This window comes from Antechinus flavipes, chromosome 4, assembly GCF_016432865.1.
Source record: "Antechinus flavipes isolate AdamAnt ecotype Samford, QLD, Australia chromosome 4, AdamAnt_v2, whole genome shotgun sequence".
Classification (NCBI taxonomy): domain Eukaryota; kingdom Metazoa; phylum Chordata; class Mammalia; order Dasyuromorphia; family Dasyuridae; genus Antechinus; species Antechinus flavipes.
The window spans coordinates 279,883,881-279,898,859 of NC_067401.1; positions in this window are offsets into that span (position 1 = coordinate 279,883,881).

Consider the following 14,979-nt stretch of genomic DNA (forward strand, 5'->3'; position numbering starts at 1 on the left):
TTTTAGAATGTAAGTTATTTCCTAGCAGGGAGTTCAGGCTTGAAATTGTTACTCATACTTATTAAGGAATATGCATAATGTCAGCTTAAACCTTCTTTTTAAGCTTTTTTTTTTTTTTAAATTGGGGATTTTATTCTATCCTTCATTTCAAGAAGAATATAATTATTCCCTAATAAATTTTTCAGATTCATTTATCTGGTCAGGTCAGTTATTAAATATTTATGATTATTAAGACATCTTCATGTAGTAGATATTTAATAAAATAATAAATAAAAATGAATATTCTTTCATAATCCTCAGTAATCAGTTTTAACTTTTAGATTAAAGTCTTTCATTCTAATATCTCCTTTTAACCTATCTATGGTCATTTAAAATAATTAAGATAATTATTTTTGAGCTATTATTCACCTGAATTATCACAGAAATCTAGTTCTTCTTTTTATCGATGAGGCCCAAAGAAAAAGAAACAATTTATTCAAATGTATAAAAATGTTAAATAGCTATACCACAAAACCTTTCTTATCCATCTGTAAAAATGGAAACCAATACCTTCTTTTTCTTACTTACAATGATTTTCCAAATACTTTAAAACATGTTTCCCTCAAACTTGTTTCTTCAGTGGAAATTTCTTTAATTAACTTTGAATTTCTTCATTGTTCCTAATTTCCATATTCTTCTAATGTATGTTTTTGGATTTTTTCCCAAATAAATAGCCGTTGATATTTCAAAAGATCATTTGTTATTTTGTTGGTGGTATAGGTGATACTAATGAACATATTCATTGGAAGAGCCAATGATAAGGATACTATGGATCTGACAAGTATAAGTTTCTTTTTTTTGCCATAAGATCAAAGTTTTCTTCTCTCCTGCAGTTGTGTTCATAAAAGTGCTTCATATATATATATATGTGGTGAGCTTTTTCTTCTCAAAAAGCAGCCAGGTGATAAAAGTTCAGATCTTTTATTTTCTCCAATATAGCCCGGTTAGCTTAGAGGCCTATCTCTCTGCTTGGTTCCAAGAGCTCTCTCCAAATGTCTTTAAATCCAAAGGTCTGGTCCTTCAGCCTCTGCCTCTGCTTTCTTCAGCCTCCAGCCAGCTCCAGTCTTCATGTCATTACGGTGAAATCTCGACTTGTAGCGTCTTCCTCTGAAGAACTTTCCGACTGGCCCATTGGCCTATTTATGCTCCTTCCAGAGAGAGGGATTATGGGTAGTTCTACTTAGTACCTTGTTTCAGGTTCTGCCCAAAACATCTTCTTGTAAGATTAGATCAACTCTAATTACTTAGCAGTTAGTAAGGATTCCAACATATATATATAATATATATATATATATATATATATATATTAATGGAAACATTTGCTTCTGTTCTTTTATAATTGATGTAGAACATAGGGGAAAAAAAGCCAAAATGCCAAGAAAGAGATGATATCAACAGTTGTGAGCAAAACAATACAAATTTTCTATGACAAATGAAATGTCTTGGGTCACATGAAAATGATTATAAGAATTATCAAAAGAAGTCTCCACCTGACTAATTTTTAGAGGCTATTCTTCAAATCTGGAGACATTTGATCTTATGATATACTTTCTAATCCAACTCAATCTGTCACTATATATATAATATACAATTTGGAAAATAATTAAAAATAGTCCTTGTACTCATATAAATTATATTTTATTATTAGTAGTGAGTAAATGAAAATGATTTAATGCAAAAATCATATATATCAGCCTCTTCCATAGAGATGTTTGTTTTAAATCTCAGAGAATGTCATTTTAGTATCTCCTTTTCTACACAGAATTTTTTTTAAATGGCTATTCTTTTCTTGGGTTTGACTCAGTTCTACCACACAGTTTGGGAGGTTACAAAATAAATAGTTTAGGTATATTAATTCTGCATAGAACAGAAAGTTCAAGAAGAGGTTTCTTCTTAGAGGAAAAAAAGGCACTTGTCACATAATGGAGCAAGAGATTGAAGTTAAGATTTTTGTTATTTGAAATGAATTATATTGAAGTCAAGGTCTAATGGGGGAAATTTTTTTTTTCTATGTACCATTTCCAAGAAAGGAAAAAAAAAAAGTTGTCTTTACTTTCCTGGAGAATCTGGCCTTCCAAATGTTTTTATCAGATTAAAGATGAATTCATTGAAACATTGGGTTGCTGTGAGTGTCTTATGTTTTTATATTTTTATAAGTTTCTGTGAATTCTTTGCATTTTATCTATTTCCTATGGAGTAAAATAAAGGCTATGTTCCCTATAGTTTTGATTACCTTGAGTGCTGATAAGAGCTTTTTAAATTCTGTAGATAGTTAGAAAATTCTGGAAACAAGATTTTTCTTGTGCTAAACTCCAAGAAGAGATTGTGAGCCCAAAATTCTTATTAGGTAAGCTCCTAAAATTAAATCCCTACATTTGAGTACAGAGATTTGGCCATAGGTTACAATAGAATGCGGTTTTGTAGTCTCTCAAGATAGATGATATCTATATACTAACAAGGTTTATATTAAGTTAAAAGCCCAAAGATGAGGGGTTAGTTTTATCTTATTTGAGGAAGGACCAATTGAAATCAATAGTGTCATATAGAATCATAGCATATATATTTGTGTAAATGTATATATTCAACATCAAGCAGAATCTGGTTGTATTTTTAAATGGATTATTAAATATGATGAAAGACATTTCAGATTACTCTCCTTAATAGTATTGCATGCAGCCTAATGTAATATATCATGAACTTAATTCAGTATCAGATATCCACAGAAAGGCTAAAAGTGTGTGTGTGTGTGTGTGTGTGTGTGTGAGAGAGAGAGAGAGAGAGAGAGAGAGAGAGAGAGACAAAGAGAGAGACAGAGACAGAAAGACAGAGAAAGAGAGAGAGAGACAGAGAGAGACAGAGAGAGACAGAAAGATAGACAGACAGAGAGAGAGAGAGAGAGAGAGGGAAAGAGAAAGAGGGAAGGAGAGGGAGAGGGAGAGGGAGAGGGAAAGGGAGGAAGGGAGAGAATGTAAGAGGAGCAAGGAAATATATATATCTTCAAGATATACTACTCTATTAAAGAAGTTAGAGAATGGATTTGTCTATAAAATTATGAAACTTCCTTTGAACTAATTTGGCTATTATATCATATTACTACTCATTGAAGACAACCAAGTTAGTCTTTTGTTGCTTTGAAATGGCAAATGGTTCAAACTCAAAGGAGAGCAAACTGCCATATTTGTAGAAGTTAAATGAGATTGCTTGGAATTAAGCTGAAGTCAATTAAAGCAACTGGAATTTAACAGCTGGAAACATTCCTCCAAATCACCCTCATCAGAAAGCATACAATAGCTATAGAATTATATCTTTAGAGCTTGAAGGAATGACAGTAGAAGTTTAAACCAAGTGGTATCATTTTATAGATGAGAAATATTAGACTCAAAGTGTCATGGCTTGCTCAAGGTCACAGAGATAGTCTCAAAGTTTGAATTTGAACCTCAAGCATTTCATTCTGGAGGTAGATATACCATTCAAAGTTATATATTTCAGATACTAAACAAAAAGAAATATGTGAGACTTCCAAAGGTGGAACCAAAATAGTAGAAAGATGCTAGGAAGCAGCTTGAGCTCTCCCATTTTCCCTCTAAAACCACATGAAAGCAAGCCTCTGAACAGAGACTGATGAAATGAAATCACTCTTTAGCTCAAATTAGATTGAAAAAACTTCACTAAAGGTAAGTCTCCCTAGAATAAAAGGGGTTGTTCAGCTCAGCTCAGACAAAGTCTGGAAAACTCAATGAGAGAGTTTTAAAAACAACAGATCAGAAACTGAGATCCTTGGGTCGAGCTCATTTCAAGAAGTAAATGATCACAATTACAATATACTACTCAACCAAATAAAATCAGATCTCAACAATTGGAAAAATATCAATTGCTCTTGGCTAGGCCAAGCTAATATGATAAAAATAACAATTCTGTCTAAATTGTCCTACTTTTTCAGTGCCATACCAATCAAACTGCTAAAACATTATTTTATAGAAATAGAAAAAATAATAACAAAATTCATCTGGAAGAACAAAAGGTGGAATATCAAGAGAATTAATGATTAATACGAAGGATGGTGGCTTAGCAGTACCAAACTTAAAACTACATTATAAAGCAGCAGTCATTAAAACCATTAGGTGATAAAAACAGTTCCAATAGAGCAGTAATGAATTGAATCAGCTACACCCAGTGAAAGAACTCTGGGAGATGACTATGAACCATTACATAGAATTCCCAATCCCTATATTTTTGTCCACCTGCATTTTTGATTTCCTCCACAGGCTAATAGTACACTATTTCAAAATCCGATTCTTTTTGTAAGCAAAATAATTGTTTGGACATGTATACTTATATTGTATTTAATTAATTCTTTAACATATTTAACATGTATTGGTCAACCTGCCATCTGGAGGAGGGGATGGGGGGGAAGGAGGGGAAAATTGGAACAAAAGGTTTGGCAATTATCAATGCTATAAAATTACCCATGCATATAACTTGTAAATAAAAAGTTATAACAATTAAAAATATATATGTAATGACTAAGAAATAGACGGGTGGATCAGTGGATAGATTAGAAACACATGACAAAATAATCAAGGCCTATAGCAATCTAACATTTGATAAATCCCCAAACTCCAGCTTCTGGAATAAGAACTCATATTTGACAAAAATTTGCTGGGAAAACTGGAAAATAATATGTCAGAAAATTTGCATAAACCTTCATGTCACACTGTATACCAAAATAAGATAAAAATGAATACATGATTTGGACATAAAGGATGATATCATAAACAAATTAGGAGAATACAGGATTAATTTACCTATCAGATCATGAGAGAAGGGACAAATTTGTGACCAAAGAAGACATTATGAAAGGCAAAATGGACAACTTTGATTACATTAAAATTAAAGTTTTTGCACAAGCAAAACCAATAAAAAGAAGATTAAATGGGGAAATACAAAGCAAGGAAACAATCTTTATAGTCTATTTCTGATAAAGGTCTCATTCTAAAATATATAAAGAAATGTATCAAGTTTATAAGAATATAAATGGTTCCTCGATTGATAAATGGTCAAAGGATATGAACAGACAATTTCAGATGATGAAAATAAAGTCAGTTATAGTTATATTAAAAATGTCTAAATCACTATTGATTAGAGAAATGAAAATTAGAACAACATTGAGTCTGAGATTAGCTAAGATGACAGGAAAAAACTAATCATAAGTGTTGGAGGGGATTTGGGAAAACTGGTACACTAATACATTTTTGATGCAATTGTGAAACAATGTGGACTTCCGGCCAAGATGGTGGAAAGGACACACACACATCTACTTGAGCTCCATCTTTTCTCTTAGAATAATTTATTTCACGACAAGCGTCAGAATTAGTGCTTGACTGAAAAAAAAAAAAAAACACAAATAATAATCCAAGAGAAGATATACTCCAAATTCGCCAGAAAAGGTCTGTTTTTGCTCATGGCTGGGGACACAATTGTTAGATTGAGCACAAACTGAAGACAGGCAGCAGCAGCACAGCAGACAGAGTAAGGCACACAGCTCACAGCTGAGCAGACTTGAGGGGGGCAGAGTGTAATCTCAGCCATGTCTATGGGGAAAGCTTTACTACTGTTTTGGCTACTTTGCCCTGGCAGCAAGCCAGTAGACAATCAGAGAAACTAAAAATACAGGGGGTAAAGACTATAAGCCTGAAAAGCTAATGTCTCTCAGTACCTGGCCACACCCACCCAGAGTAGGAAAAGGAAGCTTGGCAAGAAAGTCTGGATAAGGACTTCCGGTCAAGATGGCGGAGAGGAGGCACATAGCTGTGTAGCTCCGTGTTTTTCTCTCACTATCCATTTCATTACAAGCCTCTGAATTGATGCTTGACTGAAAAAAAACCCACAAATAGTTACCAAGAGAAGCCATCCTTGAGATTCGCCAAGAAAGGTCTGTTTTTGCGCGAGGGCTGGGACAGTTTTGGATCGGGCGCAAGGTGTGGGCAGGCAGCTGAGAGCATGGAAGGTGGCTCACAGCCGAGCAGACTAGAGAGGGGGTGGGGTGTGATTGCAGCCATCTCTGCAGAGAGAGCTTTGCTACAGGACTGGATATTTTGCCCTGGCAGCAAGCTAGCAGCCCAGAAGAGAAGCTAAAAACACCGGGGCGAAGAATACAACCCCAAACAGCTGGAGTCTCTCGGGACCAGGCCACCTCCCCCCGCCCCCCTACAGTGACTCAGCACACTCTGGGATCTCAGAGCTCAGGCGCAGCACAGTAGGGCTAGTGCCTCGCTGCTGCCCCCGCAGTCTGTAGAGGAAGCTCGGTAACACCACCCAGCCCCTCCCCCCAAAAAGCAGACTCCAAATTAGGGGTGATTTCTTTTTCTCTTTTTGCTAGTTTGTCTTTGATTCTTTGACATAATGAGCAAAAAACTGAAGAGGACTTAAATCCTTGACAGCTTCTATACAGAAAGAGAGCAGACTCCAAATCCTGAGGAGACTAAAAACAGACAGTCCCCAGGTGAATCCCCAAAGGATGAGATCATTTGTTCCTCAGCACAGATGAACCTCATAGAAGTAATTAAAAAGGCTTTCGCAAGGGAGCTAGAAGAAAAATGGGAAAAGGAGAGGGAGGCTTGGCAAGAGAGTCTGGAGAAGTCATCCCACTCAGTTAAAGAGAGACTGGATAAAGAAATAAAATCCTTGAAAAATAGGTTTAGTGAACTGGAAACAGAAATCAGCTCTCTAAAAAACAAAATTGGTGAAATGGAAAAAAATTCCACAAAACAAAAGAACTCAATGGGACAATTAGAAAAAGATTTTAAAAGAGTGAGTGAAGAAAACACTTCATTAAAAATCAGAATCGAACAATTGGAATTGAATGACTCAAGGAGACAAGAAGAATCAGTCAAGCAAATACAAAAATAATCAAACAATGGAAAAGAATGTGAAATACCTTCTGGGGAAGACAACAGACCTGGAAAACAGATCCAGGAGAAACAATCTGAGAATCATTGGACTCCCAGAAAAGCATGATGAAAAAAAGAGCCAAGACACTATTTTCTAGGAAAGTATCAAAGAGAACTGCCCAGAAGTTATAGAAACAGAGGGTAAAATAGACATTGAAAGAATTCATTGATCACCTACTGAAAGGGATCCTAAAATCAAAACACCAAGGAATATAGTGGCCAAATGCCAGAACACTCAGATGAAGGAAAAAATATTGCAAGCAGCTAGAAAAACCCAATTCAAGTATCGAGGAGCCACAATAAGGATCACCCAGGATCTGGCAGCATCCACATTAAAGGATCGAAGGGCCTGGAATATGATATTCCGAAAGGCTAAAGATCTTGGTATGCAACCAAAAATCACTTACCCAGCTAGAATGAGCATCTTTTTCCAGGGAAGAAGATGGACATTCAACAAAGTAAGCGCATTTCACCTATTTTTGATGAAAAAGCCAGAACTTAACAAAAAGTTTGATCTACAAATATAGAACTCAAGAGAAATCTAAAAAAGGTAAAGATTAATCTTGGGAACTATATTTCTGATATAAAGAGGTATAAAGAATACATGTATACCTTGTTCTAGAAAGTAGATGTGGAAAGGAAATTGCACCAGAAAAAGGGTAAAGTGGGAGTACTACATCTCATGAAGAGGCAAAGGAAACCTATTATATCTGAAAGAAAGAATGGAGGGGGATGAATATAGTGGGTATCTTACTGCCTTCAGAATTGGCTTTAAGAGAAAAATTTTAGACATATTTTAATTTATGGTGAAACGTCTCCCACCTCATTGAGAAATGAGAAGGGAAAAGTGAAAAGGGAAGGAATAAGCTAAGTGGAAGGGAATACGGAAACTGAGAGGGAAAGGGGTAAGATAGGGGGAGGAAATCTAAGGCGGGGGAAGGGATACTAAAAAGGAAGGCTGTGAGAAGCAAGTGGTGCTCACAAGCTTAATACTGGGAAGGGGGGGAAGAGAGAAAGAAGGGAGAAAAGCATAAATAGGAGTTAACAAGATGGCAAGTAATACAGAATTGGTCATTTTGACCATAAATGTGAACAGGGTAAACTCCCCCATAAAGAGGAAGCGGTTAGCAGAATGGATTAAAAGCCAGAATCCTACAATATGTTGTTTACAGGAAACATACCTGAAGCAGGGAGATACATGCAGATTAAAGGTAAAAGGTTGGAGCAAAATCTACTATGCTTCAGGTGAAGTAAAAAAAGCGGGGGTAACCATCCTGATCTCAGATCAAGCTAAAGCAAAAATTAATCTAATTAAAAGAGATAAGGAAGGGCACTATATCTTGCTAAAGGGTAGCATGGATAATGAAGCAATATCACTATTAAACATATATGCGCCAAGTGGTGTAGCATCTAATTTCTTAAAAGAAAAATTAAGAGAGCTGCAAGAAGAAATTGACAGCAAAACTATAATAGTGGGAGATCTCAACCTTGCACTCTCAGAATTAGATAAATCAAACCACAAAATAAATAAGAAAGAAGTCAAAGAGGTAAATAGAATACTAGAAAAGTTAGATATGATAGATCTCTAGAAAAAATGTAATGGAGACAGAAAGGAGTACACATTCTTTTCAGCAGTTCATGGAACCTATACAAAAACTGATCATATATTAGGACATAAAAACCTCAAACTCAAATGCAGTAAGGCAGAAATAGTAAATGCATCCTTTTCAGACCACAATGCAATGAAAATTACATTAAAAAAAAAGCCAGGGAAAAGTAGACCAAAAAATAATTGGAAACTAAATAATCTTATACTATAGAATGATTGGGTGAAACAGCAAATCATAGACATAATTAATAATTTCATCCAAGAAAACGATAATAATGAGACATCATACCAAAATGTATGGGATACAGCCAAAGCGGTAAGAAGGGGAAATTTCATATCTCTAGAGGCCTATTTGCATAAAATAGAGAAAGAGAAGGTCAATGAATTGGGCTTGCAACTAAAAATGCTAGAAAAGGAACAAATTAAAAACCCCCAGTCATATACTAAACTTGAAATTCTAAAAATAAAAGGAGAGATCAATAAAATTGAAAGTAAAAAAACTATTGAATTAATTAATAAAACTAAGAGTTGGTTCTATGAAAAAACCAATAAAATAAACAAACCATTAGTAAATCTGATTAAAAAAAGGAAAGAGGAAAATCAAATTGTTAGTCTTAAAAATGAAAAGGGAGAACTCACCACTAATGAAGAGGAAATTAGAGCAATAATTAGGAGTTACTTTGCCCAACTTTAAGCCAATAAATTTGACAACTTAAATGAAATAGAAAAATACCTCCAAAAATATAGCTTGCCCAAACTAACAGAGGAAGAAGTAAATATCCTAAACAGTCCCATCTCAGAAAAAGAAATACAACAAACTATCAACCAACTCCCTAAGAAAAAATCCCCAGGACCAGATGGATTTACATGTGAATTCTACCAAACATTTAAAGAACAATGAACTCCAATGCTAAATAAACTATTTGAAAAAATAGGGATTGAAGGAGTCCTACCAAACTCCTTTTATGACACAGACATGGTACTGATACCTAAATCAGGTAGGTTGAAAACAGAGAAAGAAAATTATAGACCAATCTCCCTAATGAATATTGATGCTAAATCTTAAATAAAATATTAGCAAAAAGATTACAAAAAATCATCCCTAGGATAATACCCTATGACCAAGTAGGATTTTTACCAGGAATGCAGGGCTGGTTCAATATTTTGAAAACTATTAGCATAATTGATTATATCAATAGCCAAACTAACAAAAAACATATGATCATCTCAATAGATGCCGAAAAAGCTTTTGATAAAATACAACGTCCATTCCTCATAAAAACACTTGAAAGTATAGGGATAAATGGACTTTTCTTTAAAATAATCAGGAGTGTATATTTGAAACTATCAGTAAGCATCATATGTAATGGGGATAAACTGGAACCAATCCCAGTAAGATCAGGAATAAAACAACGTTGCCCACTATCACCATTACTATTCAATATTTTATTAGAACTGCTAGACTTGGCAATAAGAGTTGAGAAAGAGATGAAATGAATTAGTGTTGGTTATGAGGATACAAAATTATCACTCTTTGCAGATGACATGATGATATACTTAGAGAGCCGTAGAAATTCTACTAAAAAGCTATTAGAAATAATACACACCTTTAGCAAAGCTGCAGGATACAAAATAACCCCATTTAAGTCATCAGGATTCTTATATATCACTAACAAAATCCAGCAGTTAGAATTACAAAGAGAAATTCCATTCAAAATAACTGTTGATAGCATAAAATATTTGGGAATCGCTACCAAAGGAAAGTCAGGAATCATATGAACAAAATTACAAAACACTTTCCACAAAAATAAGGTCAGATTTAAATAATTGTAAAAATATTAAATGCTCTTGGATAGGCCGAGCAAATATAATAAAGATGACAATACTCCCTAAACTATTCAATTTATTTAGTGCTATACTAATTAGATCCCCAAGAAACTATTTTAATGAGCTAGGAAAAAATAACAACAAAATTGATATGGAAGAACAAAAGATCAAGAATTTCAAGGGAATTAATGACAAAAAATCAATGAAGGTAGCCTAGCTCTACCTGATTTAAAATTATATTATAAAGCAGTGGTCACCAAAATCATTTGGTATTGGCTAAGTAATAGATTAGTTGAACAGTGGAACAGGTTAGGTTCACAGGACAAAATAGTCAATAACTATAGCAATCTAGTGTTTGACAAACCCAAACTTTTGGGATAAGAATTCATTATTTGACAAAAACTGCTGGGAAAACTGGAAATTAGTATGGCAGAAATTAGGCATGGACCCAAACAACATTGTATACCAAGATAAGATCAAAATGGGTCCATGATTTAGGCATAAAGAATGAGATTATAAATAAATTAAAGGAACATAGGATAGTTTACCTCTCAAACTTGTGGAGAAGGAAGGAATTTGTGACCAAAGAGAAACTAGAGATCATTATTGATCACAGAATAGAAAATTTTCATTATATCAAATTAAAAAGCCTTTATGCAAACAAAACTAATACAAACAAGATTAGAAGGGAAACAACAAACTGGGAAAATATTTTTACAGTTAAAGGTTCTGATAAAGGCCTCATTTCCAAAATGTAGAGAGAATTGACTGTAATTTACAAGAAATCAAGCCATTGTCCAATTGCTAAATGGTCAAAGGATATGAACAATTTTCAGATGATGAAATTGAAACTATTTCCACTCATATGAAAGAGTGTTTCAAATCACTATTAATCAGAGAAATTCAAATTAAGATAACTCTGAGATACCACTACATACTTGTCAGATTGGCTAAGGGTGACAGCAAAAAATAATGATGAATGTTGGAGGGTATGTTGGAAAACGGGGACATTGATGCATTGTTGGTGGAGTTATGAATGAATCCAATCATTCTGCAGAGAAGTCTGGAATTATGTTCAAAAAGTTATCAAACTGTGCATACCCTTTGATCCAGCAGTGTTTCTACTGGGCTTATATCCCAAAGAGATACTAAAGAAGGGAAAGGGAACTCTATGTGCCAAAATATTTGTTGCAGCCCTTTTTATATTGGCTAAACACTGGAAAATGAATGGATGCCCTTCAATTGGAGAACGGTTGGGTAAATTGTGGTATGTGAATGTTATGGAATATTATTTTTCTGTAAGAAATGACCAGCAGGATGAATACAGAGAGACTTGGAGAGACTTGCACGAACTGATGCTGAGTGAAATTAGCAGAACCAGGACATCATTATACACTTCAACAACAATATTGTATGAGGATGTATTCTGATGGAAATGGATATCTTCAACAAAGAGAAGATCTAATTCAGTTCTGATTGATCAATGATGGACAGAATCAGCCTCACCCAGAGAAGGAACACTGGGAAATGAGTGTGAAATGTTTGCATTTTTGTTTTTCTTCTCAGGTTATTTTTACCTTCTGAATCCAATTCTTCCTGTGCAACAAGAGAATTGTTAGGTTCTGCACACATATATTGTATCTAGGATATACTATAACATTTAATATGTATACAACTGTTTGCCATCCAGGCGAGGGGGTGAAAGGAGGGAAGAAAAATTCAGAACAGAAATGAGTGCAAGGGATAATGTTCTAAAAAATTACCCATGTATATGTACTGTCAATAACAAGCTAATTAAAAAAATAACTAAAATAAGGTGGAGTAGGGGAAAAAAATTGTAAAACAATCCAACCATTCTGGAGAACAATCTTGAACTATGCCTAAAAGTCTGTAAAACTGTGCATATCATTTGACCTAGCAGGGCCATTACTATTTCTTTATCACAAGAAAATCAATCATAGGGATGCACATGTCAAAAATTTTTGTAGCAGCTCTTTTTGTAGTAGCAAAGCATAGGGAAATGAGTAGATGCCCATCAATTGGGCAATGGCTGAACAGGCTGTGATACATGAAGGTAATGGAAAATTATTGTCCTATTAAAAAATGATGAACAAGCTGATTATAGATTATAGATATAGACCTGGAATAGATATAGAAAGACCTGGAAAGATTTACATGAACTAAGGCTGAGCAAAACATAATACATAATAACAGCATGAATGTGCATTAATCAATTACAAAAGGATGCTTTCTTCTCAATACTTCAGTGATCTGAAGCAATCCCAATGAACTTTGAGCAGAATATGCCATTTGCATCTGAAAAAATATCCAAGGAGACTGAATGTAAATCAACACATGGTATGTTCACTTCTTTTTTTTTTTTTTTCTTTTTTTTTAATCTCTCCCATGGTTTTTTCCTTTTTTTTTTCTCTCCCAATGTGATCCATAAAGCAATTTGTATTAAAAATAAACACTACAGTAAAAAAAAAAAAAATAGTTTTTTGTGGTGATAGTGAAAGGCTTTTATACTATATGGTTGAGCTCTTGACTGATATTTTGGGTAATTTAACTTCAGCATACATTAAGAATTTCAGTCAACCCATATCTGTATAACTAATATAGGGTAAATAAAAGTGATGAAATGGTAGAAAATAGCTTGTGATATTTTTTTCTTAGAATTTACTTAAGGTTGTTATTTAGGCAGTGATACCAGGAAGTAGTACTTGTTGTAGAGGGAAGAACCTACTCAGTATGCTACCAATAATTATCCTGAAAATGGTTTTAAATAAAGATACACCTAAAGAAGCCAAAGGAAAATATGATATAAAGATGGGGTATGTTAGTTCATGCACTTTTACAATGAATTTTTTTTTAAATATTGAACATTTGGTATGCTAATTATGAGAGGCTATTTTTTCAATAATAGCTTTTTATGTTCAAAATATTTGCAAAGATAGTTTTCAATACTCACCCTTGCAAAACCTTGTGCTCCAAATTTTTCTCCCTCCCTTGTCCTACCCAGTCTCTTAGAAACTAAGTAATCCAATATATGTTAAACATGTACAATTCTTCTATACATATTTCCACAAATAATACTGCACAAGAAAAATCAGATTAAAAAAGGAAAAAAAAAAAAGATGAGAAAGTAAAATTCAAGTAAATAACAATGAAATGTGTGAAAATGCTATGTTCTTATCTACATCAAATACTCATGGTCCTCTTTTTGGATGCAGATGACTGTCTCTATCACAAATATATTGGAATGGGCCTGAATCACCTCATTGTTGAAAAAGAACCACATGAGTGACTACTTTTAAAAGAAAACTATTAATTCAACAAATAAGTGAAAAACAATATAATAAAGTATAGTTAATACAGATATTTCTTTCACTTCCTAAAATAGGTTTTAGGCTTATTTAAGTATAAAATAATTTATAATTGCAGGACCTTGACTCTTCATTTAGTTTCACTTCTGCAGGTATATATATATATATATAAGGAGCTCATTTGAGATGAATGACAGTCTGCAAAATTATGCACTAACTAATGAAGATGTCATAAACTATAGAATGTTTGCCATCAATGAATATAATTTTTAAGTATCTGGCATCAGAAGAATGAATGAAACTATTTTTAAAGGTTGTCCAACTATTTGTTCAGCACTATTGCAAGCAATAGTTTGAAATTAACTGGTTGAGTTCATGTCAGCAAGTCACTTCAATTGAACAGTCTTGATTTTGAAACTCCCCAAATCTGTAGTAATTTGCAATTCATTAAGTGAATTAGTGGCTAAAACCAAATGTTTGCAAAAGGTTGATTGGGATCTTGCTTTATTTTTGTGAAGGCTTCCCCTCGATCTTCTACTGGAATGGTACCCCAAGCTTTTATAGCCGCATATGCGATCTGCTCATAAGCTGTTGTCTGGTAATTAATCTGTTCTGAATTCTCTCTATACTGACCTTCACCTGCTAATTGGTCAAAAGTGACTTATACATTTACTCCTGTTTGCCTATTGCATCTGGCTTGAATCCTACACAATTCATGATACTCCAAAAACCACAACAAGTTTTGTCCAGGTTCTAAACATGTCCTTGCTATGGATTCCAATCACTCAGGGTTAAGATTTCATAATACAAACTATCTAGTAACATCTTAACATAAAATGATGTAGCCCCATAAAGAGTGCAACCCTTTTTCAAATCCTTAATTTTTTTCCAGATCAAAAGGAGCATATTTTCTTTTTTTGACCTGGAATTAATCTCTTCAATCACAGGGTATGCATTTATAAAATCAGATACATCCTGTCCTTCATTTTTTGCCTTAATAAATGCCTTTTCTAATCTTGTCACAGGCTGCTTCATAAGAGGTGTTGATTGCGTTACTGCCTCTCCCCCTCCTCCTTCTCCCTCCATCCATGAAGAGTTAATTGAGGGAAGTAGGTCAGAGGATTGGGAATAATCTAATTTCTCCTGCTATGAATTCTTATTTGATTTTTCATCCTTTTCACCTAGTTTATTTGGCACCTTCCCCTCCTGCTTTTCTTCTTTTTCCTTA